General features: G+C 39.7%; 1 protein-coding gene and 1 long non-coding RNA gene across 4 annotated transcripts in view; one reads left to right on the plus strand and one right to left on the minus strand.

The window, feature by feature from the left end:
• The window catches only part of NCAM2 (neural cell adhesion molecule 2), a 193,772-nt gene that overhangs the window by 122,746 nt on the left and 47,779 nt on the right, over nt 1-23,247 (minus strand). The window lies entirely within an intron of this gene.
• LOC310761478 lies at nt 13,402-23,031 on the plus strand. The gene is made up of 3 exons (XR_014547532.1): nt 13,402-13,644; nt 21,055-21,169; nt 22,803-23,031. It is a non-coding gene; the product is annotated as an uncharacterized lncRNA (long non-coding RNA).

The raw sequence follows: 23,247 nt of genomic DNA on the forward strand, positions 1-23,247 counted from the left end.
TATCCAAGCTCAGCAGCCAATACACCAGTCATACACCTGGTCACAGTAAAGGCCTACATCATGCTGATGTGGGCCTGTGATTGCCACCTAGTCCCACTAACATTCTCCCAATATGCAGGATGGTTGGTGATACTGATCAGCAACTAGGCTCTCCGGTGCACAGATCCATCCCCTATGCCATTCCAAACTCTTTCCCCATCTTCAATAAAGTCATGGTTATTTTTAACTCACTTTTGTCTACATGTAGGTGTTGTGCCTGTACGGCACCCTGTTTCACATTGGAAGCATAAAGAACTTCATTACTGAACAATGAGGCTTTATCTCAGGAAAAATAACATTGACTTCCACAGCACTCTTCTTGTCCCAACACAAGTCTTTACAGGCCAGCCTCTAGAAAGGTTATCTGGAAATGTCTTAAATATTGCCAAGCTTTCTACCAAGTCTCTATGGGACTTGGAAATCTCATTACATCCTGCTTAGTTTTCCATGTTACTAGCCAGTTGCCCTTTAGGAATTTCAAATTTCAAATCCTACTGCAAAGATAGATTGCTGATTCTGACCACATATTTCCTTCCCAGCACATGATGGACTATAAATTTAATTACTGCCCAAATTCCTTTGTGACTATTGCAATATTTCCTTTTTGCTGTATGACAAAGTGTTTTAATGTAATAATGCAATACCCTTTCAACAATACAATGGTATGATCCTTGTACATTTTTTTAAAAAAAACCTTAATACCTGCCCTTTTGTTCTATCATGGCTAAAAAGTGTTTTAGCATCTTTAACTGCCAGAAAATCTGATCCGAATCAATGGAGCATTTGGGGCTGTACCATACCATTTCCTACTATATCAAACAACACATATTAGCTTTAGCCTTTTATATACCATGTCCTGCAACACAGTTTTTTTTTTTTTTAAGGAAGAGTAGATTAAAATTGAGACTTTTAATTTTGGAAATACATAAATACTCTAAATACATGAATGAGTTTCACTATACTCAATTTTTCACCAGTTCCCCCCTTTGCCTATAGGATTGCTGAGCTAATGAGCATGACTATCAAAGTTTTAAAGCACCTGCCTTTAAAGCAGTTATGTATTTTAATATCAAAGACAGATATGTCCTAGTGTGACTTCTCTGAAAAGAATTTAACAACAACAACTAGAAAACACAGTGGGTAATCATGTTCACGTAGTTACTCAATATGTATCGGTCTGGATGACCTTAGATGGGAAACATATATTCAATTCTATTGCATGCAACAGCATTGCTCAACAACTTGTGGACAAAATCAGTCTGACATGCATAGGGATAGTTTGGATATAACCATAACCATAATTTAGTGCTATGGGAACAAGCCTCCTTGAGCCTTGTGTGCAATCTCGCCCTCTCCATCATGGTGATGAGGAACATAATGATGTCTGTTTTCTGGTTTAAATTAACAGCAGTTACATGCAATCTGTGGTCAGTGTGAACTACGTGATTTATGAAAGCAAGCCAAAGACAAATTATGGTTTCTGATCTGGGCTTGGTTCAATAAGCGATAGTATAAGCTAACTGTTGTTTCTATTTTGGTGTCCACATCAGGACACAGTGTGCATCCCCACTGTAGTGTACATATTTTGCTGAAGAAACAGCAATTTTGTTTGCTATATGAAGTGTTGAGCTGTCTTTTACATACCACATTAGAGTCTAGAGTCAAAAAATTTATCAGAATTCTAAAGCATTTTTTTTTTTACAAGATTCTGATTCATTTTCAATGGATTGATTTATAGAATATTTGATTTATGGCTGACATAAGAAGGTACTCCTTTTTGTTGGTTTCTATTTCCCTCACTGAGCAGCAACTGCAGTCACAAGACATTGTTTTGCATTCCACAGTCCAAGTTACTGTTGGATTCCCACGGGAATGGGAGACTGGATGTGACGTACACTGGTTTCCTGTTTTTCACTGTTCTCTCGGTTTCTTTGTTAGAGAGACGGTTGCTTCTCTGCTCTCACAGAGGCAAGATGCATATTTGTATTCTCTCAGCATAGAGTGGAAATAAAGTTAAGAATGTGGCACATACTGCTTATCCTTCTGCTGTGTTGACTACTCTGCTTGGGCTCAAGATAAGACGAGCCTGTATCAGCTTCAGATGGGCCGAAGCTGGTCAAAATCTCACATTTCTAACTTTGCCAGTGTAGCAATAAAAAACACTGGCTATTAATGAAAAACTGCAGCAATATCAGGCATTATTCTTAAAATAAATAAATGTTATTTTTTTATTTAAGATATATATTTCACAATGCCCATTTTTCATTTTAATGATGACCTTGTAGAAGAGAAAGTTATGTTTGTATTTTGTTTCAAATCCACAAGTGTTTTTTTTTGTAAACTCACCAGTGGTTTGACTCTACCCCAGTTGTTTCTTCCATTGTCTCTCCAGACAGACAGATGCCAACAATTTTTGTTTTTTGAAGAAACCTTTGTTTATCATTTATTCGGAACTATAAGCCTCATACCCAGCACTGCTTGGTAATTCTAAGAAACCAAAAAATCAGTGCAATTTTGAAAAATTCAGCCTGCCATCTTGATTTAAAAGAAGGACAAAATCCTGCTTCTTGATTCGGTTATAATTTTAAGGTGTCCAAATGCATAGCGAACAGATAATACACCTTCCAAAATATATAGTTGATAACATGAAAAGGTACAGGTCACTATAATAAGTAGAGCAATTATTTCTCTTCTCAGTGCCACAAGTGCTACTACACTAATATGACACTGCTATACCTTTGGGCTTCATTTAAACAAAATTAAATCATATCAATTTCAATAGGACAGAGCTAATTGCATGTTCAACTCTCTGTCTGAAATCAGCAGCAAAGGGAGAGGATTCAAATTAGAGTCACTATCTGCTCTGCGGACAGACTGTGTGGCCTCTCACACGCAGCGGGGAGATCCCTCGGCTGCGTCACGGACTCCAGCCAGCAAATCTGGGTGGCTGGGGGGCATGGCTTGGCTGATTTAAGCTGCTGCGCAGCCAAGGGATCTCCCTTGTTTGTCCAGGTCTTGACACGCAAGACCACTACATCAGGCTTCTTTTCCTCAGTGGCAGCAACTATTCCACTAGGCTGCAGCAGAGGAAATTATGAGAAGCAATTCCACATTCAGAATTGCTGAGAAGCCTAAGGAACCTCCTTTCATCAAAGCCCTTTGTTGTGTCTTTAGCTTGTAAACCTGAGTCCAGGGAATGCATTTTTACTGATCTCTGTAAGCTGCCTTGGGATGCTTTATCTAGTGAAGAGCAAAGTTCAATGCTTAAAATAAATTTTAAAATACAAAAAGAAAAAGAAAAAACAAGGACACTTAAAAGTGCTTAATGTTGCTTGGAGTGTGCCCTTTGCAATGTTATAAGAAAAGAAAATGGTCAGTGTCTGTTCAAGGAAACATATTAGTCATTGTAAAGATGTTCCTAGGACCTGGACTTTTCAGGACAGCTGGCAGGCACAGCTACTGTGGCAAGAAAATGATGGCTGAAGGTAAAGGAAGAGATGTGTGTCCTTCCCTCCCACTGAACCACTGAAAGTGTTTGAATTTTGTCAACTTTCTGATGCTCTAGAGCAACCCAATTTGGTGAACCAAGTAAGAGACCTACACTCCATAGGCTGCAACATAGGATACTTTCTCAACGTTGCAAGGCATTGTGATGTCAGTCCCCACCATGCTAATCCAGCTCCTACTCTTGACATGAGGGAACCTGTGGGCTTCACTGGAATCCTGGTGCAAATGGGTTGATAATTTAGTTTTTGTTTTGTTTTCTGTAAAAATACTCATTTAAAAAGGGCATTGTGAATCTTGTCTTTTAAACTGCTGCAATTTGTATCTGCCTCTGTGTTTGTTCTACTTTTTTTCTGTAGCAACAATTTAGGAGACTGACCTGGGTGAGATGCATCTGAACCTATCTAACATTGCAGATAAAACAAAGGAACAGAAAGCAACTCATTTGAAGGATGCATGCTATGAACAAACTCTTCCCTCTTAGTGGACCAGAAAGGAAATAATGCAAGCTGCAGTGGTTAAGAAATGTTTGATTTACCAGGCTTGGATTTCCAAATAAAGCATCCATTTTGTCAGTCTCTTCCCCTACTTCCCTATTTTGTCCTTGCTATGTTGGTAAATATACTGGAAGTTCTCAATAAAATGCTTCAAGTTTGTAACCTGGAAAAACACACACTCAAACCCAGGCCACTATGATCTTTAAGGACAAGAACTTTAAGGTTTCAGCCAGTGTTGTGATAATTTTTTGTGTGAAGAGAGGGGTCTTCTGCTTGTAAAGGAGATGTGACTGCTTAACTCAAAGGTTTTCAACCTTTCTGAGTCCATGGTTCCCTTGACCAAATGCATTCTTTATTTGGCTCCCTTGTGGGGCTTAGGAGCCCAGTTATGTCACCCCTTGCCTGCAGAGCTGGCAGCCCCTCACCCCTTTTCAAGCACCCTCCCAAGTGGAGTAGTCACTCAGCCTCCTCTCCTCTCCTCTTTCCTTGGGAATCATCCAGGCAGCAGCTGCCACAGCTGCCTCTGGTCCCTGAGCCACCTCACTCCACCCCACAGGAGTCTGGGAAGAGAATGCTCCCAGCCTTAGAAGCCTGATGGGAGACTGCCCAAAGGTGAATATGAGGCCACAATCTTACTCACATTGGGAGGCAGCAGTGGTAGTAGTGGGTGGCGCCAGGACTGCATGGCGAAAAGGCTCCCCTTTGGCACCAGGCACTCAGCTACCAGGCAGGCACTGCAAAGAGCAAGCACAAGAAAGGCCAGCACACCCCCTGCCTGCCTGCCTGCCTGCCCAGCCTCCCACTTGTCTGTCCATTCCCAACAGCAAAGACTGGCGGACTGTCTGGCTAGGCTCCCTCATGCACTTGCTTGCTTACTCTGACACTGCCTAAGTTCCTGGCAACCAGCACCATTTGCCTGGGGAGTTGTAGCCAGGACTGCTGCAACAAAAGACACACAACCCTTTGGGAGGAAAAGATGCAAGAGGGCATCAGAGAAGCGAGGGAAGGAAAGAGGGACAGAGGCCAGATTTGGCTGCAGCACCCCTGACCATCCTTCAATGCAACCCAAGGTGTCACGGCACACTGTTTGAAAACCCCCGGCTTAACCCATTGAATAGCACACAGAAAACTATTTTGATGGGTCAGCTGAAAGGTATTCTTGTAACAAAAAAAAGACAGCAAGCCAAGCAGATGATAGTATATGGACCTACATGATCATGAAAGAGAAAAGCAGAAAGATAAAGGGGTAGAGGGACTCTTTTCCCCTCTCACCTTTTTATACATTTGGAGAGGGAAGGGGAAAATGCATCCTGCTATGAAGAAAATAGAACACATTTGAGAGCAAAGGTTAGTTGGTTCTGACAAATCACAAAGTAGATGAAGCTGCTATGTTGCAAAGACAAGAGAAGCCCACTGTTTCAAGAAGTAACTTGGGAACAAAGACTAGCACAAATCTTTTTAACTATGAAGAACTGCTGGGAATATTGTTTACAATACAAAGCAATGCAGTGTGTGAGATAACAGTACAAGTATAAGCCAACTGCTTTTTAGAACATAGTTTTATAGAATTGTAGAATTATAGTGTTGGGAGAAAACCCACGGGTGATCTAGTTCAATCACTTGCAATGCAGGGATCACAGTTAAAGAATCCGTGACAGATAGCCATCAAGCCTCTGTTTAGAAACCTCAAATGGAGAATTTGTCACCTTCTGAAGGCATTGACATAAACTAGTCATTCAAGAGGTCATTGAGATATATATTAGTTTGCTATTACATAAACCATGAAGTCCTATCCATGGGTACTTGGGTACTGGACCCACATAGACTATACACTACTAGCAGGATCTGGATTTTGGTTACAATGTATATTGGTCTTCAAAACATGACTTTGTTTTAATACGTTACAATCATGAACGTAATGGCTTTGAGTTCTTTAATTCTTTCTCTTTGCACATTTGTGGTTGATGAAACTTGGACAATACTCTGTCATTAACTCTTTTTATCAATAAATACAGATATGAAAATGAAAACATTTACGGAATGCATAACATGCACATAAGATGAAATTATTTCAAATATTGTCATTAACAAAGGTGAAAATAGGGAAGTACCCAAAATAGATCAATTGAGCCCACTCCTTCAAACTTGGATGCTTCTCATATCCTTTCACAAGTAAAAATGTTTCATTCAGAAGCAGGTGCCAACGGACAATTAAAAGTTCAATGCATTGCTACCATGGAAATAAAATTAGAAATATTTGCAAACAGAAGCAGCTTTACCACATTCAACTCCAGTTGTAAGATTTGAACCACATTATTATTTCATACAAATAATCTATTAATGAACTGAACATTTAAAAATAAGAAAGCTCCGGAAGAAATCTGATAAAAGGCTTTAACATGTGACACAATGGAAAACATCAATTGTGTCCATAGTTATCAATCTGACCTTTACTGATACAGAAGATCCTTCATATTTCATGGCATTTCTCTGAGCTAATTATTTCATAAATTGAAATATCAATCATAGAGACTCTCCAGAAGATAGATGAATATAAAGAGACATGTGGCATAATTATCTGTAACAGTATTAAAACAGCAATAATCTGTCTAGTGGTGAAATAAATAAAAAACATTTCATACCTTCTGTAATTCTTGTTTTGTTTGCTAATTTTTGAAATGTAAATACCCAACATAAAATAGCAGGCTACATCTGTCACGAGAACAAACAGCAGGAATGAGAAGAACAGCTTGATAGGAATATGTTCCACAGTAAAATGTCAATTAAATACCTTAAATGTATTGATGTATGCACACTACAGCCTCATTTTAAACACATATTAAAGAAAATGGCACCTACATGTTTCAGAGAAAAAGAGGTGCATATACTAACAGAGATATATGCATAGAATAATAGAATTTGTTGCGTTTGAATTGACCATGAGGGTCATCTAGTCCAACCCCTTGCAATGCAGGAAGACTTTTCCCCCACGTGGGGCTTGAACCCATGATCCTGATATTAATGATCTCATGCATATGCACACAGTAAAGGTAAAGGTAAAGGAAACCCTGACCATTAAGTCTAGTCACAGACGATTCTCGCTTTACTGGCCGAGGGAGCTGGCGTACAGCTTCCGGGTCATGTGGCCAGCATGACTAAGCCGCTTCTGGCAAACCAGAGCAGCGCACGGAAACATCATTTACCTTCCCGCTGGAGCGGTACCTATTTATCTACTTGCACTTTGACATGCTTTCGAACTGATAGGTTGGCAGGAGCTGGGACCGAGCAACGGGAGTTCACCCTGTCATGGGGATTCAAACCACCGACCTTCTGATCGGCAAGCCCTAGGCTCTGTGGTTTAGACCACAGCACCATCCGCGTCCCAATAAACCACCACAATTTAGAAGGGGTTGGGTTTTATTATTCTCAATTCTCCTTATTTTTACAATTATTTTTGAGCTGTTTCTGAATCTGGTTTGCCACCTAATAAATATACTCTGTCCTTTATATCAGAGTTGGGGAAGCTTTGGCCTTCCAGATATCACTGGACTTTAACTTCCATCATTCCTGCCCTTTAGCCATGCTGGATGGAGCTGATGGGTGTTGGAGAACAGTATCTACATATCCACAAGTTCCCAATTCTTGCTTTAGACTGTCATCAAAACACTGTATCAATAATTATTGTTAGGGGCATTAAAATTATGTGTTGTATCATGTTGAATAGGTAATTTGGAGAAACTTGTTATTTGTTTACTGCAGAAAATAGGAGGAGGAAAAATGCTAGAGCTAACCTCACTGAATTAATGTTTCATAGGATGGCAGCAATTTTAGATCCGTTTACTGATGTTTCATTGTTCATTCTAGATGGTAGAAGGTTTCTGGTTTAAAAATGCTTATTTTCAAATATCTTCATAAATGGATCAGGGTACAGTTTTTGGATGTTGCTTCTGCTGCTAGGGAGGATGTTAGGCAAAAAGCAAAGTACTTGTGGGTTGCAGAAATCCACACACCGAGACTGAGTGTGAATCTATTTGTTTAAATCTACACATGCACTCCTAAATTCATACACTTACATAAGACACTAACAGATCGGTGTACCAAGCATGTGCATGTGTGCACACAAGTGCATGCACACACAGATAAACAAACACACTGTAACATTATTTTTAATGGTTTACAACACAAAACTTCCAAAGGGACTTATTTCACATATTTTGCACTGAAAATACATTTGAAAACCAATGTTTCAGCTTCTGTATAGTGTGATACTTGTATCAAATAAATTTTACTATTAAAAAATCAAAACCATAATAGAAGATGCTTAGAATGCTTGGCTATGAAAGGTGATTGGAGATCCTCTTTAAAGAAGATCTGTGTGGTTTTAGTACTGGATAAATATAGTGTAATGTGCCCCAGATGGTTTAAAAAACCCCACAGTAACCTTTTATAGCATTATTCAGGCCTTGTTTATTTATTCACAATATCCTGCCTTTCTGCCTGACAACAAGCGTCCAAGACATGTTCAGAATAAGTGAAGATAATACATAATAACACAGTAATAAAATCCTTTTGAGGGGGAAATTATGGCAAAACTCTCTCCTTGACCTTAGATGTTGCAGATGCTGTTGGCAGTGCTCTTCTTTCAACTTATGTCCTATATATTCCCTTACGGTATACACAAATCTTCATGCACACAAACATTTTAGTCTATACATGCCTATTGCGGACTGCAACATGGTAAGCTTAGTGCATCCAATTAAAAGGAGCTGCCTGCATGTATAAAACAGCTATCATAGCCAGAGCAAATATTTGATAGAAATCTGAAAGCTACATTTGTAGCCATCATGTGAAAAATTGGATTGTGCAGAACCACCACAACACAGGCAAAAATCCAGTTTTATTTCAAAACCATGTTTCTCCCCCAGAGGAATGACATTTACTTAATACTATTTTTTTCAAATACTTTCTTGGCAAAATAAGCACCCATTAGAAACCCATTCCAGAATAATTGCATTTTCTAGCTTGATAATGATGCACTTTCACAACGTCATGCATCACTTAAGCTGAATACAAAATAAAAGTGACTTAATGCAATGAATAGTGTTGCATACAAAGAAATCTGTGCCATTTGATTTCCCAGAAAAAGTAAAACACAAAGCACAATCAGGCTTAGATTTGATGCTCTTGAATCTTAAAAGAACTTAAGGTGGAACTATATATATTTGATGGATCCTTAATTATGTCTGTGCTGAATAGTGTGTACAGAAAGTAAGGCTTAACTGATTTCCCTCTTAGTTGTCCATGACATTACTTAAAACAAGACTGGGGAGAGCAGTAGAATACACTCGGTACCTCATAAATTCAACATTGCATGTCAAACATTGAGCATATAGGCAAGTAAAGTATTCCTTGTTATGAATAGGTTTCAGTGACAATAAAGCTCAGAAATACTAAAGAAGCTAGCCATAGTTAGGCATGGTCACCCACCTAATTGTAATCATATGTCCACAATATGTACCTGACAGACAGAGGGAGGGAGGGAGGAGGAGGTTGTGAGAAGAGGAGAAATGATTAAATAGTAACCAGAAATCTCTCTTCTCGTACTCTGCCCCACAGAAGAGCCTAGAAATTAGCATGTACATCCAGCTAGGAAGGGCTCTGCAACCCAGACATCATGGCAAGGAGGAATGGCCCCATGGTGTGGAATAGACAAATCTTATATTCTGTTTCTCTGTCTCTCCAGTGCAGCATATTGGTTTGTTCCTGTGTGCTGTTCCTCTGGAAAAGGAACTGCTGCGGACTGGACCCAATCCACCCAATCAAACCACCAAGTAAGAGAGAGCGAGTTGAAAGAGGTGAAAGCTGCCCTTTCATTCAGGTCTTAAACCTATTTGCCCATGTTCAGGGAATAAGTCATTCTAGGTCACCTATAACAGTATGGGGGACCTAGCTCTTTAGTGGAACCTTCTTTCTCCCTAGTCTACCAGGGATTAGGCTGGTGTTGGTCTGGTGGAGCTACTTCAGAAAGAAGGATGTTAAAACCATACACAGAAACATATTGTTGTTTTACATTGTTTTTAATGCTGAATTTAAATTGTTGTAACCTTCCTTAGGACCTTAGTTAATTAATTATAGAGATAGAGGAATCTATGCCTGCATTCTAAGTGAGAAAATGTAGGAAGAGGGGGAAATGTGCACGAGTGTGCCAGTTCTTCCACCTACCTTGCCACACTTAATGTGTTTCATGGTGACTGTCTGCAGGGTTTCAAACCTCAAATTGTAAACATATTTATCAGCTACAAAAGATTTTTATTCTCAGGTTAATGTGAAAGCCAAAGGACATGCTAAACTTTTAGGCTTCTTTCTGTTGGTGGTGCAGTCTACTGACCTGCCAGAGAGATATTAGTAGGTCATTGTAAACTTGTGGGGGTGGTTGGCATAGGTCTGGTTTTGAACATTGTTTATCGTATGTCAGGTAGGCTAGAGTCACTGATTGACTCTTTATCATGATTAAGAAGGTGAACCCAGGTTTCCCCAGCCAAAGGAAACTGTTTCCCCAGCTAACACAACAATCATTACAGCACCTTTTGTCAGTTCACAATTCTGTCAGATGATCCTAATAAAATGGTATTCTAATAAAATGGTATTATGCTATGCATTATGCTCGTTTGGATAGGTAAGGTAGGGTAGGGGGAGAGGGAAATAGAGGTGGATTCTCATTGAGAGTGTAATATGATTTGTCTTTGGTGATATGACTATGGGGCTGTCATGGTGAGCTCCTTAACTTCAGAATTTACCACTGCACCCAGTACCCTCTGTACAAAAATGTAGTCCATCTTGGACATATATATCTAAAGGAAATTAATATCAACTGGGATGTTCTGGTGCTAAATGCATAATTGCTGAAGGGTATTATGTTTATAATTTGTTGAAAATCAATACAAAAATTGTATTTAGAAAAACCAACTAACTTAGGTCTGCACAATTTCTGGCCATCATACTCAAATGCAGTTCATCAGTCACATACCCTGACAACCACTAGATAGACCAGGCAGGAAGGAAAAGAACAAAAGGTCTTTCAAGCCCCTGGTGGAATTGGCCACACATGTCTTCTCAAATGAGCTTGATTTGGTTGATCAATGCTGAGCAAAGGAGAATGCTATGTGTGTGTAGCATAAGAATAGGGCAAGGTTGTTTATTGAATCAGCTCTGATTTAGAAGGTGTTTCAGGGTTTCGAACTGCATAGTAACTATTCATGAGCCACAGTTGTTAAAAAGCAACAAGAATAAAATGGATTCCCTGCTATCATTTAATATTTGTGATGCTTCATAAGACTATGAGATTATGTATTAGCAATCAATCATAATTAATCTTCTACATCCCCCTCTCCCTCCACAAAAACATACAAATATATTTTCAGCAGCAGTATTAATTAAGCAATATTTCTTTCCCTATCACCGGCTTTCAAATCAATTAATTCAGAACTGCTTCATTCATTCTTCTATCAGTAGTTCATCCTGCTAAAATTATTAATAGAGTCCATATTCATTCTTCTCCTCCCCACATTAAAGAGACCCCCCCCCCGGCAATATTATTACAATCTCAAGTGTTAAGAAAGCAAACAGATGATCTGCTGTAATATGAATGTCTAACAAACAGATAAGAAACCATGGGAAATGACGACAACATATTACATAAGGCCAGACTTCACTTTACCTAAGACACATGTGCCAATGAAGTCAAACAGTATGTAGTATCAGAAATTAAGTTCTTCAGTTTTGAGAACTGTGTGGAAGAAGAGCAGGTGGCTACAAAGTTGAGGCAATGCAAATTAGACTCCTTACTCATGGGGGGGGGACTTTCACTATACCACAGATGCTGTTGAACAATTGCTTACATCATCGCTGACCATTGTCCATGCTGGCTGGACCTGATGACAGTTACACTCAAACAGCATCTGGAGGGCCACAGGTTCCCAATCTCTGGATTATGCTGATGATTTTCACACTCCTTAAAGCTTCAATGGCAAGTTTGGGGAATATTTTGGAGCATGTAGGAAATGTAATCATTTAATGTGGTAGCCAAAATCCTTGCAAGTGAAAGAACTGAGAAACCCCAACTAAATCCACAGCTTCGGGATATGGGGCAGGGAACCAAGCTAATCATTAACATTTTTGTAGGTTGCGTGTCGAGGTCCCCAGGGCCACCCCGATAACTCACACATCACACCAAAATTTTTGTTTAAGGTTTTTGGCATAGTTTTGGCAATAACATTATTAAAATACAAACAAGAGAGTGGTTGCTTAGGCATTGATTGCGACTATCTGCCCCCACCGTGGGGGACAGACTGACATTCCGCATGCCTGCGAAAGTCAGAAAAGGGGAATACACTTGGGGCTAGCTACAGAGCAGGGAACCTGCCCTCATCCCACCCCAAATGCAGCCAGGAGGTCTTGCAGTGGCCCGAGCCCCCTTGACAGGGTGTACAAGCAATAGTTAGCCCCCGATTCCTTTAACGGAATCCCTTGCAGCAGCAGCATTAGAGGGGCAGGCACAGCCAATCCATGCCCCTCAACCAACCAAACCATAAACCAATGCCTAACCGCAACCTTACAAGTTGTGACGATTTGCTACGCAGTAGGCAGTGGCGTAGCGTGGGGGGTGCAGGGGGGGCGGGCCGCACCGGGCGCAACATCTGGGGTTAGGGCAAATCCATGGGTTAGGGGGCGCAAATCCACGGGTTAGGGGGCGCAAATTACTTGCCTTGCCCCGGGTGCTGACAACCCACGCTACGCCACTGGCAGTAGGCAAAAACCAAATGGCCCCAGCCAATCAGCCAGATGGACAAAATTCCTACCTGGCCCCTGCCCCAAGAGCAGGCAACCCCATGACAGGCATAGCAAGGTCAAAGCGAACTATCCTAATTCTAGGGAGGGGGGACGGGCAATCCGATTCACGGGCGAAAAGAGGAAGCCCTAGCCTCATGCAAGGAGTTTTAGCCTTACTGGCTGTCAATCAATCAAATGGCAACATTAACTTCTTCCCAACAACAAGGGAAGCCCAATCGCATCAGTGGCCCAACGGTCAATTAGCCCGCCCCCAACTTTGGAGTGTCCTGGCGGCCCCCACCGCAACACATGCTCTCCATGAAAGAGAACACGCTTTACCCCAAAAATGGCATAGCAGTTTCATCATGAGGGGTTGGTTGTAGTATTAATTTAAAGCTGTTCCAGGGACTCTATTTCAAATCATAGCAGTAATACTGGGGAAGGGAGTGTTTAACCCTTTCTCAGTGTGCCATATTCCAGGTCTGCAACACACCCTACTTGCAATAATATACAAGTGTGGTACAGGCACCAATATTATCCCCATAAATATGCTAATAGCAACATTTAGGAGGGAGTGACCTCACATAGGGCACAATTGGTGAACCTGTGATGTTGTTGGACTCTTCCTCCTATCAGCCCCAGACATAATAGCCAATGATTAGGGAGGGATGCAAATGTACTGCAGCAACAAATGGTGAACCACAAACAGAGGCAAATGTGCTTCAAAGGTTGGGAAATTGTATGCCACAGAATACAAAGAAGGGATGTGTTCATGGTGAGTTGAATTTCACATATCAGCTTTAGCTAACTTTGGCTGCAGATATCTAGGTTTAAATACAATTAGGGATAATGAAACCTTAAAGTGCTGTTGGCATCCATTCTGATCATATATCTAGCTTGTCTCTTTCTTGTAATGAGTTAGAAGAAAAGTTATGTCTATGTCCCATTAAGAGCAGACAGGGGGATATGTCTTTCCTAGGATTTGGCTGACTTCCAAGTAGTTTCTATTCTCTTAAAAATGAAGAATGAAAAGGATGCAGATTTGGTATGAATAAGTGTGAGATTTTAGGACCAAAAGGCTGTGTACACATTACTGGCTTAAAATGCAGCCAGGCCATTCCTTTTTTGTCATTTTGGATGGAATCTGGTTTTAGGGAAAACACATTAAAATACAGCATTTCATAAGGAACAATGGGTAGCAAGATATAGGATAGACACAAGAGAGGTATGCATTATGGATAATGTCCTGTGTACACTGCTCCCAAAATCAGCAGTGAGGCACTCTGAGTAAATGGGAGTGTGGAAAATGCTAAATGGCTCAGTGGTTCATTTAGTTCATGATGCCACACAGGGTGACAGGAGTTATGTGTAGCCTGAAGAAAATAGGATATTTTAACATTTAAAGATGATAGAACACATTTATTTTCTGTCACTCCAGAAGCTATGACCCAAACCAATAGGTTCAAAGTATAAGAAAGGGAATTTTGACCCAACATTACAAAGAATTTCATGGTGGTGTGAAGTGTCTGGCCACAAAACAGACTTCCTCAGAAGGTGGTGAACTCTCCCTTGGCATAGCTTTTTAAGCAGAGACTGAATGGCTACCTAGAATGGGTGCTGTAACAGCAGATTTCCTGCACTGGTAGAGGAAATGGACAAGGTGCTCTTTGAGGTACAATTCAACTCTGTTGTTATACGTACACCCCCAGCTAAGGCATGTATCTCCCAGATGATTACCAAATGTTCATATAAAAGCCTCAGAAGAAAGGGGGGTGGACTGCTGAGCCACTGTTCAGCTATTCTTACTCTTAGAAATGCTCTCCTAAGAGAAGGTTGTTAATGTTTAGCTAAATATTCCATATAGTTTTAAACAACCATTTCTTATGCTAGCAGGCTGTCATCAAATTATAAGAACTCATGGTCAAAGCTCATTAAAGTAAACAAGCCCCTGGTGACATCTACCAGAGGAAATATTTTCAACAGTACACCTATTCCCAAACAGGAACAAAAGGAGCTGCCACATTGACATGATCATTACTTACATGCTAGAGGGTTATTCTGCTTTTGTTTTGTTTTCAATAGCCAAATCAGCTTCCCTAGATTCCTATATCCAGCTCTGGCTTATTCAGTGCTTTCTTTTACAATATGCACAATACTTAAAACATAACGAGTGACTGGGAAAGCATAGTAGTGTGCAGATGTTGGGAGAAGTTGACTTTCCCATCTTAGTCAGAGTGTCTTTATATATTCACTTTTAAGGCCAAGCAACATGAATATAGTGACTAGCAATGAAGGCAAGACGGATTCTGATGAAGCTGTAATTTAATTGGATCTGGGAGCTTCCAGAGGTGAATTAGACAAAAGCAAAACTGTTTTGATACCAACTCCAGAAGGCCTCCTGAGCTGTGTCCCATGGGATGACTATAAGATTGTATGGTGCTGGGCAAGGTGGGGCAGAGTGCTTGGAAGCTTTTGCATACTTATAGGTGTCCAGAACTTGAACAAAACAACAGATAAAATCCAAAGGCTTGTGTGAGAGTCTAAAGTACATCGAAACACAAGGTGCTTTTCTAAAATAAGGAAAGTCAAAACAAACAACAATAGTGTTTCAACTCAACTGAAATTAGTTGTCAGTCAGAAGCATGCTACATGAGAAGGAAAGATTAATACTTAAGGATAATATGCTACTAATATTTGAAAGAGTAAGAAACATAGACAAAACTAATAAACCCAAGGGAACATATTAATTCAAGAATAGATTTACAGTATAGGGTCATTTTCCTATAGATGTTGGTGTGAGAACACTGCAAGGTTCTATATGTAATGTTTTCTTACATATAGATATACAGACTGAGAAAGTTGCAAGCAAGCAGGCAGAGGGATAGTGCCAGTTTCAAAACAGCATTTGACACAAGACAACTGCAACAACCGTGAAGCAAATACATTGCAAAAAAATTAAATGTTTGCTTTCTTTTTATATTTTTTTATATCCTTGTATGCACGTCATGTTATGCCTTTTGAGGCAGCAGGTTGTGATGAATTCCAAGAGATTCAAATAGACCAAGTCTTACCAGGACTCTAGACTTCACTATCTTGTTTATTTAAACAATTTATATGCCACTTAAACTACAATTGCCTTTAAGTGGTGCAAAAGTAACAAAACATAAAAAAACAGTTATAACTATAAAATCAAGCTTTCATTAAAATGTCAGCTGGAATAAAAGTCTTTAGTAGTACCAGAAGTTCAACAAGAATCAGGTTAGTCTGAAACTAATTTACTCAAAGCCAGCCTAAACACTTCTTAACTAAACATGAATTTCAACCAAGTCCAACAGACATCACTCCATCCAAAGGAATCAAATGTTGTTTTAGAGTGTAGCAGTATATTGAGAAGAGATTGCATGCCTTATCCTGCCTACTTTATCAAACGCTCTTCTGTCAGATGAATTCCACAATACAGCACTTCTAAAATTGTGTTTCTCATTTAAAGTGCAATATAGATTCTTATGTCATTAAATGAGACAGGCAACCAGAGATGGGAAGGCACTGCAAAGACAAAGTATCTTTTTTTTTATAAAAAAAAGAACATTTCTCCAAGAGATTTGATGAAGAAAATGTGTGACAGACTCATAGATCTTTCTTATTTTTCAGCGAGCTTCAGAAGTATGGGATTTACATTGCAAAATTTAACTTTGCCTAGATAAATTCAATATCGGTACTTTCAAAATACTCCCTGACTCCAAAACAACAACCCTGTGACACGTTGAAGACAAAGAGGTTTAATGCATTGTTTAGTCGTGTCCGACTCTTCATGACCCCATGGACCAGAGCACGCCAGGCACTCCTGTCTTCCACTGCCTCCCACAGTTTGGTCAAACTCATGTTGGTAGCTTCGAGAACACTATCCAACCATCTCATCCTCTGTCATCCCCTTCTCCTTGTGCCCTCAATCTTTCCTAACATCAGAGTCTTTTCCAGGGAGTCTTCTCTTCTCATGAGTTGGCCAAAGTATTAGAGCCTCAGCTTCAGGATCTGTCCTTCCAGTGAGCACTCAGGGCTGATTTCCTTAAGAATGCATAGGTTTGATCTTCTTGCAGTCCACGGGCCTCTCAGGAGTTTCCTCCAGCACCATAATTCAAAAGCATCAATTCTTTGGCAATCAGCCTTCTCTATGGTCCAGCTCTCACTTCCATACTGGGAAAACCATAGCTTTAACTATATGGACCTTTGTCTCTGCTTTTTAAGATGCTGTCTAGGTTTGTCACTGCTTTTCTCCCAAGAAGCAGGTGTCTTTTAATTTCGTGACTGCTGTCAGCATCTGCAGTGATCATGGAACCCAAGAAAGTAAAATTTCTCACTGCCTCCATTTCTTCCCCTTCTATTTGCCAGGAGGTGATGGGACCAGTGGCCATGATCTTAGTTTTTTTGATGTTGAGCATACAGTTATTTAATCACTAACTTATTTGTCTTCAAAACCCTTAATACTGAAATAACAATTTAAGAATAAAAGAGCTCTCCAAACAAGTTCCATTTAGGCCTCATTAACTTGGCTCAGGAGGCAAAGCAAGAATGCCAAGCTTTGGCTTTAGCTGTTCCAGGGAAAACAAACTAGTGTATGTGTACTGGCTTAATCCTGGAAGTCTATTTGTTTGCTTCATTGGGTGCTAAATAATCAAGAATTAAAGGTTTAAATCCTAAACAGGGATTTTAAGAAATGGCCTTCCTTTTCAAATTTACCCATAGGAAGCTAGTCTTATGGGAGATTTATTTAATGATTTCTGTTGGCTACAGAAAACTAAGCTGACTTTTAGTTCATACCACACACTCTGAATATTCTATTACAGTCCACTTGTGTTACAGAGTCTTATGTCAACTGTTACAAAAGTAAGAGGATCGGGTATAAGATTCTTTGCCTACAAGGTTCAAAAGAAATGCCTAAAACAAAATTATATATAAAAATTAATGTGAAAAAGGTCTGCAAAATAACATAGTTGAATGTAGAGGAACCAATACTAATTCAGACCAGTTCTGTATGCTGTTGTTAGGACAGTTCTCCCACAGACCAGCCCATGATATCCATGAATGCATAGGTGTTGGGTTCTTGTATCAATCCCTGAATACTTCCAGTAGCGACAAAACTTTATTTAAAGATCTCTCACAAAATAAAAGGAAACTATTGGAAAGGCAGTTAATATACAACCTTTATCTATTGCAATTATCTTCTTTACCAGAAAGCTCAAGAAGGAAAAGACAGAGAAAGAGCATTGTGAAGTGGGGAAACTGACAAATACTCTTAAAAATAAACAATCCCATTTTTTTTTAGATAAAAGAAAAACAAACTTGTACCCCCCCAAAAAAAAAGCTTAACAGAAACTGTTCACTATCAGAAAAAGAAGAAGTTAGAACCAAAAATTGGACTCGAGACATGTCTCATTTGGCCACTGGTTTCTTAGGCTTCAATCCTAATGGGGCAAGTATAAAAAACTGAAGGTAGCTTCACCACCATATCATATGCCCAGCAGGGCTGATGGGCTTATACCAGTGGAATAGAAGCAAAGATGGAGCAGTGCTATTCTGTTGTTCTGTCCTTTTTCCTTTCTTGCTTTTAATGACAACCAATATGAGGAAAATTCACTCTGCCCTCTGCAGGTCTGGTGTAGATTCATCTCTGCTTTGGGCACATCAGAGAAGTGGGAATGTGATGGCTCCCAGTCTGCTTACAGAACTGCTGTTCAAATGTTCCAGCCCAATGTTCCAGCTGTAGCTTTGCTATAAGTAGGGAAAGGGCAGCAGAGGTTTTCTGCAGCAGGGTGAAAGCATTCAATGTTAAATCCCTAAGGTCAAACCTCCCAGTGCTTCCTATTATGCTCTTTCTGGTACACTTTCCCAGGAACCAAAGGATTGCAGAGTCTATCTGGATTCATCCCATTAAGTGCGGGGGTTAAATCTTTTTATAACATTATGATTTTTTTATATAAAAGAACCACAACATTGCAATGACAGGGTAACAACAACAGGAGAATAAACACTCTGTTAACTTACCTATTTTAAGCATATCAGAATATATCCCGATGCAGAAGGTATGTTTTGTTTCATTAGGAAGAGTAAATCCAGGTGATGTGGTTGTATTCAAAAGGGGAAAGAGAAAGAGAAAGACAGAAGAAAATCAGTTAAGTTTAGATTTTTATGCAGGTTGTTTGAATTTAATACATGCAACAAATTTTGCAGCACAATTATGCTTCATTTATACTAATAATTTAGCTTTGTCTTACTATTCCTTGGAAAATAATAAAAGTAACATTATCAGTAACAGTACTGAATCTAATTACTTAAACGTGCTCAGTCTTCTGAGAAGGATTACTTAAGAAAAACAAAGCCTTTTAATACCAGGTACATACATAAGCAGAGAGTGGAATAGGAGATTGCATCATTGACACAGACGCTCATGAATGAACACACAATATAACACAATTGTGTGGTGGTACAAAATATTCAGACTTATGAAGTTTTCAAACAGGACAGGAAAATTGGCTTCCAGGTGGAGAGGTCAAAATTAGAAACAGAGCTTTTGGAACCCAATACTAAGAATCTGTCAAGAATGTATAACTTGCTGTTGAAATGGAATACACAGGATGAGACGGTTAAATCAGCTATGATTAAATGGGCACAAGACATTGGTCATGACATTATGTTTGCTGACTGGGAACAGTTATGGACTACCGGTATAAAGTTTACGGCATGTAATGCCTTAAGAGAGAACATTATGAAAATGATCTATAGGTGGTACATGACCCCAGTCAAGCTTGCAAAAATTTATCATACGCCCAATAGTAAATGCTGGAAATGTAAGGAAACTGAAGGTACTTTCTACCACCTTTGGTGGACGTGCCCAAGGATCAAGGCCTTCTGGGAAATGATCTACAATGAAATTAAGAAGGTACTTAAGTGTACTTTTCATAAGAAACCAGAGGCCTTCCTCCTGGGCATGGTGGGCCAATTGGTGTCAAGGAAAGATAGGACGTTTTTTATGTATGCTACAACAGCAGCAAGAGTTCTTTTAGCAAAGTATTGAAAGACACAAGAACTACCCACGCTGGAAGAGTGGCAGACGAAAGTGATTGACTATATGGGACTGGCCGAGATGACTGGCAGAATCCGTGACCAAGGGAAAGAGACGGTGGAAGAAGATTGGAAGAAATTTAAAGTTTATCTTAAGAACTGTTGTAAAATCAATGAGTGCTAAAATGTCATGGGTAACGTAAAACAGAATTGCAGCGATAAATGATTGGGTAAGAGAAAAAGGATCAAAGAAATTGAATCATAAGTAATTGAAATTAGGGGTTGCTGAAAAAGTTTAAAACAGGGATGCAGAAAAGGGAGGTATGGGGAAGTCGTTGAAATAAGGTTTAAGAAAAAAAGGTTATGAAATTATACGTGTTTACATGTTTGTTTGTTAATGTGTTATGTCGTGAATTGTTAGTTTTTGTGTGTTAATATATGTTGTAAAACCAATAAAAATTTATTATAAAAAAAAAACAAAATATTCAGACTTGCACATACACAAACACTATGTTATAGGGCATGCCAAGACTGTGAGGCACAATCATGACCCCCATTCACACTTATACAATTAGACCAGTCTTCACCAATCTGATGTACTAGTTGGGGATGTAGTACAAACCATGTGAAGGCACCAGGTTGGCCAAGACTGAATTAGAACATCAGCATGGGGTTTAAACTACTGTGCACAGCCACTCTTAGAATAAATATTAGCTCCTTCTCATTCCATTCCTTCCTTCTCTTTGGGTATCAGCTGTCTTTTATATAAAGAGCTTCCTTGGTTACAATGGGGCAACCTACATAAACAAGGCTTTGTCAGTAGACTCCTTGTTTCCTTTTTTGTCTAAAAAGTGTTATACAGCAAAATCAAACACAACATAGGGAGCACAATAAAACTGCAGCTTGTGTTTGGGTTTCATCCAAATATCTAATCTGCTGACACCAAATGCTCTATCTTCATGAATACGCAAAGGTGCATTGTTCTATTGGTAATCAATATTCCATCCTTGTTTGTAAACGTTCATTTAGTGGCAGTAAAACACTAAACAATGCAATAAAACAGTATACATATTTAGCATATTTTCAATGAAAGATTCTCAAAGTATAAAAACCAACTTCTGTTTAGAAATACAGTGCACTACAAACATCAGAGCCACCAATTAAGAGACAGGAAAGGATACAATTGGGCCATGGCAGCCTAGACATTCAACAAGGGTGCTGAGTAAGCAAGGAGGTAAAATGTGAGAAATTGAACAAATGGCAAGCAGGCTGTGCCTACTTCACTTTGCACATGTTTCAGGTTATGGAGTTGCACTGTTCTATAGCAGACTTCCCATGATAAGAATAAGGTTGTTGTCTCTTTCTATTTTGTGTTATGCCACACCCATTCCATGGCAGCCAATATGTGACAGGCAATTCAGAAAGCTCTCAAAATTTGAAATGTTCCCATTAATCCAAAAAATTTGGCAAGTCCTTCCATAAGCCAATGGTCAAGTAATCAAAGAAGAGCTCAGGAAACAAGCCACTTAGAGTCTAGTAAACGGGTGGTAAATCCCATGTCAGTCTCCCAAGAAGGTGACTTTTCAAGGGTCACCCTCTTACATACTGTGGAGGCAGACCTGGTCTAGCCCCCTCCAACACTCACCTGATTGGCCTTCCCGCCAGACCAACGCAACCAAAAGGAGAGTCACTGGGCACCCTCCTGCAGCCATGATGGAAGAAGATGGCCTAACCCAGGACTCGCAGCTGCTCCAGGCAGCAAACACTGCCCACAAGGTGACCCAAGTGAATAGGGAATCTTGGATTAGAATAAGACAAGCCATTTTTCAAAAACATTGGAACTGCCACATATAATTTCCAAGTTAACCTGAAATCACACTCTATCCCCCCCCTCCTACAAAAGGGACTTTCTTGGTTGTATGAAGTGTTGGCAGGCATTATAGAACATATCAGTCTTCATGGTGGTGGTTGGTAGTGGAGAGTTGCACTGCACAAAATGGATGCTTTAGGGCAAAGGCTCACCAGCTGCCAGGTACCCTTGTGGCAAATTGGCCCTTGGTCAGAGAGTGGGCATAAACCTTGATATTAACTCTGACAAACATGAATGTCTTGTCAACGATCCCACACTTTAAGCTATGCTAATTTGTTTAGGTTAGGATACAGGACTTAGATAGAATGGTGGAGGATTCAAATGGCTACATCATTTACATGCAAGTATAGTGAGCTCATAATCTATGTTAAACTCTACTTGCCCTTCCCATACGTATTAACTAATAAAGGAAGGAAAGTTCACACAATACTGTACTGGCATGATCACCTCCTAAATGAACTACTAATTTATCATCTATACTCAGCCATTGAGCTAGAATATGAGATACGATAGAATGAGAGTCTCTGACATACTGCCTCCCTCCTACAGGGTCTCAAAGCCAATACCCTGACTACTGGTTCTCTGCCATGGTGCCAAGGTTATGAAATGTGCTTTTGATCTATTTGTTTCTTTGTTCACGAGTTGTATTGTGTGATTTTTTCTTAGCTGCTTTGAGTGTTCTTTAAAAGGAAAATCTGAACAAAAGAAATGGTTAGAAAAAGAGAGCCCACAGACCTAGCAATTTAGTTTGAAATTGAACATGATCTATTTTTCCTAGGAAAAGAAAAGAATCCAAGTTTGAAATCCCCCTCCCCCACTTTTTTCAAGCATCTTGGCAGGTCTCTTTACATTTCCTGCGGAAGATATTTTTCTCTAGCAGTTAATCGATTTTTTCAATAAGATAAGATAAAATAAAATAAAACTTCCTCTTAATCTTGTTACCATTGGGTCACTTGGGGCTTTTTTGTGGTTTTGGTTTTGGTTTTGTTTTGTTTTTTGCTAAGTTAAAAGCACATGAAGATGGACCCTAACTCCAGAGCTACCTTAGACATCACCAACATCTCCACAGAACTGACACCAGGCCCATCTGCAGCAAAAGACCTGATGGGACATGTGGATGAGGTACATGATCCATCCGCAAAAGTTCCCTCTCCTATGGAATCAGAGGGGAATATGTCGTTTGCTGACTGCTCTTAATTCTTACTGGTAAGCTGCCATTTTAGGGGGCAGAGTAGGTGGGTTAAAAACATAAAGGTAGTATATGAAAGAAACTTCTCTTATTTATTATGTGATTTGAATTATTTGGGTAGAGAGAGAAAAAGATGTTGTTGGTCCCTCCAATCATATCCAGCCTTCTTTTAGGCAACATATCCCAAACAAATGGTAGTTTCCTGTTGATTTCTGTCACATCCTGCTGGAGCAAATAATCTATAATGAGGTGTCAAGCTA

The sequence above is a fragment of the Podarcis filfolensis genome, assembly GCF_964270895.1.
Source record: "Podarcis filfolensis genome assembly, chromosome: 4".
In the NCBI taxonomy this organism is placed as follows: Eukaryota; Metazoa; Chordata; class Lepidosauria; order Squamata; family Lacertidae; genus Podarcis; species Podarcis filfolensis.